Raw genomic sequence first — 3,799 nt, forward strand, 5'->3', positions numbered from 1 at the left:
GCCCCCCATTGCCCCGAAAAAGGCACATTCTGTATAAACAAAAGTAGGCAGGCGGCATTTTGCTGCACTCCCTGATTTTGTTTTTATACTGCCAATGCTGAAAAAAGACTGATTGGGCTTTCCTGCAAATTTGCACAACTCCTGTTTAAAAAGGGCTGATGTCTACCCTACGAGGCGGAAAATTGGGCACCTCGGATCAACTCGCCAATCCGGCTCTGTGTGTCTAAACGCTCGCAGCTTGGCGGCAAAGCGGCCCAACATTCGCCGAAAATCTGGCAGTGTAAAAGGGGCTAATGTTTCACTGGAACTTTCAACCAGAGAAAATGTTGTAATGTTATAAGGAGAAAGTTTTGATTTTACGAGATAAATTAAAAATAATTCAAGATTAAATCATAATTTAATGACGAAATAATCTTAACTCAGGGTTGATTTAGTGTTTCTGGAGCTTTCGACCTTGAGTTGCTAGACGACTTCGTTCTGGAAAAATATTACGACATTTTTATGAAATTAAAACTTTATTTTTTTTAAAGAATAAAACAAGAAAAAATTGTAATATTTCAAAAATAAAATTTTAATTTTAACAACATTATTAATAAACACATGGAAATCAAATCTTATCAATTTAATTATCTTTTTTTTTCTTTTTTTTTTACATAAAAATCTAAACAGACAGATGACCCAAAATATTGAACAGAACTCCAGGGAAGAGAATAAAAACTTAATATCAAGAAACAAATAAAAAAAACATGAAAAAAGACGTAAAATTTCATGAGTAAATTTTTATTTTAACGACTTCAGTAATAAACACGTAGAAATGAAATATTTTTCACATATTAATCAAAACAGGAGGTGAATAACTTTAATGCTTTTATTGATTCATTTAAAATTCTGCAAATGAATAAAGATGTTTTTCTTGTTTTAATTTAATTTAATTTAATTTAATTTAATTTAATTTAATTTAATTTAATTTGATTTAATTAAATTTAAATTAATTTAATAATTATTCTTGTTTTTCTCATTACTACATGACATAACAACAAGTAAAGAGTGGTTTTATTTTGTTGATTAAGTTTTAATTTTACGACTTTATTAATGAAATCTTTTTTCTTCTGGCGGGTCCAGTCTGACGTCTCCTTACGTCGCCGTGACGTCACCTCAACGATGCGGAAGTCGAAGTCACCGTGGAGAACGTAAACTAATGTCAAGCAGCCGCCTGAAAAACAGAGAAAAGAAGCAGCAGAAGAGAAACAAGAAGAAGAAGAAGAACCGGAGTGAACACCGAACACGGCGGACGGTTCACCTCCGGCTGCACTTTCACCGCCGCCGCCATGAACGTTAACTTAGCTAGCCGTTACTCTCCGGTCAGTTAACCGTAACATCTGCCCGCTGTGTGGCCGTCGGTTCGCCCGTTACCGACATCGTTAACGTTCAATGGACCCACCGGGTGACTAAGAGTCCACGTCGGTGCTGCTGTGGTGTTTGACGGGTCGCTAGAAAGCTCCAAACCCCGCGACATCACCCTCTCCCTGGAAGGTGAGTGCCAAACTCCTTTGAAAAACATCCAATTTAAAACATTTTTAAAAATGAGCTAAAATCTATAAACGTGTTATTATAAATGAACATGTTTCCTGGTTGACTTACACCCTCTCGTTATATCGGCGCACATATGACACCAGCAAACTGCGGTTTCTTTTGGTAAAATGTTCACTTTTACAACCCACTGTCCGCTAATTGCTGTCTTTTCAAAATCACGGTCCACCCTGCTGAGCGGTGGCCAGCAGCGACGCGAGTCTGTCGGAAAGTCGACATTTCAGCGAAGGCAGCGCTCGTTGGCTGATTATATGCACGCCGTACTGAAAAGTATTGCCATGACATTTATAAAAGACTTTGACTGACACATGAGACCGAGGTTACGGTGGAGAAACACCCAGAGCAGCGTTAAACCGACACATTTCTGAAAGGAGTTCAGGCGTGCTCGCAGCTCTAGAGAGCAGCGGGTGTCGGAGCTCGTAAAAGCAGCAAAAACGTGTCTTTTTGTGCAACAAACCCGCCTCGTTTCTCTCAGATAGACTGCACATGAGCATGTTTTATGTTTGCATTTTTGTTTCATGGATCAAACTGCAAAGATAATTCATAAACTGAGCCTCATCAGTCAGGATCAGGATCAGGATCGGGGGGTCATGACTCAGTGTTTGAAGCATCACATCGCTGCTGAGTGTTGGAATAAAAGGAGTTAGAAATAAAAGACAAATACATATGAATGCATTTAGATTTAAAGTGCTGAGAAATGTGTCTGTGGTGACATATAACATGTCAGAAGACAAAAGGGCTAAATTAATGAACCTACACATTTTCTTTTACTCCATATTTTATCAGCTGGTCTTTAAAATGTCACAGATGAACAAAGGTTATGAAATTAAAGCAGTGTCCTAAATGTGCTCTTTTCTTTTGATTCATCACTTGTGCTTTAATTGATTGGCAACAATTTCAATGAGTAATTTCAGTGATTAATCGCGTGAAGAGCTCCAAACATCTAAACATGTTTTATGTCATTTTAAATAAATATCTTTGGACTGAACAGAGCAAACGTTTGAGGACACAGAGATGACATGTTTCACTGTTTTCTGACGTTTTATAGATTAATCCAGACAATAACTGCCGGGTCAATTTAAAATGTGAACTATAACCAGTAAATGTTTGAGATTTTCACTTAAAATGATTAAAATAAATAATAAAGCATCAAAGTGTCATGAATTTAGTGATGCTGGTTCTAAGTGTTTCTGTGTTGACACGTCTCTGATGGTTTGTTCCTGCAGGTATGAAAATGTAGTTTAGACAAAAAAGACCGTTAAACACTGAGAGCTTCACATGTTGTTGTTGTTTACTGCAGAGCAGAGTAAACATCCTCACTGACAGATGTTACATTTCAGTAATGTTATAAATGTTTAACAGCTCAGTAACGGGACGTTTGTTGCATGAAAAATAATGAAAATAGCAAAGGATGAAACACTGACTGGTTAAAGGACGGTGTTGTTCTGTAACAGAGCCCTGTCTGTGTCACAGTCCCTGCAGGAGTTACCAGACTGTTTGTTGGCATCGTTGCTGAAATCTGATTCTACGGCAGCTTTTCTAAAAATTTATGATGCATGTCGTGATGTTTATGGGTTTATAGGAGCAAGTGAAAATGGCAAAAATAGTTGTGCTGTTCAGAGTTTATTATCATGAGCATACAGTGTTTCCCTCAGGATGATAGTCTATAATCGCCAACAGCTGATTGTTGCTGATCAGCTGTTGCTGCCGTTGGAAGCAGCGCTGAAGGTTCGTCCCCGTGAGCTGCTCTCTCTGCCTGGTTAGCACGAGCTAACACAGCAACAGCGGGTAACATCCGACATTGAGCCATTAAACTGTCCCAACGTCTCACACCAACAGCAAGACTTTGACGTTAAACAAATCCTAGTGGACCAACAGTCCTCATCAGGGTCCATCAGTGGACCGACGGTCCTCATCAGGGTCCATCAGTGGACCGACGGTCCTCATCAGGGTCCATCAGTGGACCAACAGTCCTCATCAGGGTCCATCAGTGGACCATCGGTCCTCATCACGGTCCATCGGTGGACCATCGGTCCTCATCAGGGTCCATCAGTGGACCAACAGTCCTCATCAGGGTCCATCGGTGGACCATCGGTCCTCATCAGGGTCCATCAGTGGACCAACAGTCCTCATCAGGGCCCATCAGTGGACCAACAGTCCTCATCAGGGTCCATCAGTGGACCAACAGTCCTCATCAGGGTCCATCGGT

General features: G+C 40.0%; 1 protein-coding gene across 1 annotated transcript in view; it reads left to right on the top strand.

Moving 5' to 3' along the window:
- The first annotated feature begins 1,170 nt into the window (after nucleotides 1-1,170).
- Nucleotides 1,171-3,799, top strand: part of LOC126406777 (uncharacterized) — a 113,759-nt gene continuing 111,130 nt past the window's right edge. Inside the window, exon 1 of the mRNA XM_050071265.1 lies at nucleotides 1,171-1,533. The gene's annotated coding sequence lies outside the window, so the exon portion shown is untranslated. The remainder of the gene's footprint in view (nucleotides 1,534-3,799) is intronic.

The sequence above is a fragment of the Epinephelus moara genome, chromosome 19 (genome assembly GCF_006386435.1).
Source record: "Epinephelus moara isolate mb chromosome 19, YSFRI_EMoa_1.0, whole genome shotgun sequence".
NCBI lineage: Eukaryota > Metazoa > Chordata > Actinopteri > Perciformes > Serranidae > Epinephelus > Epinephelus moara.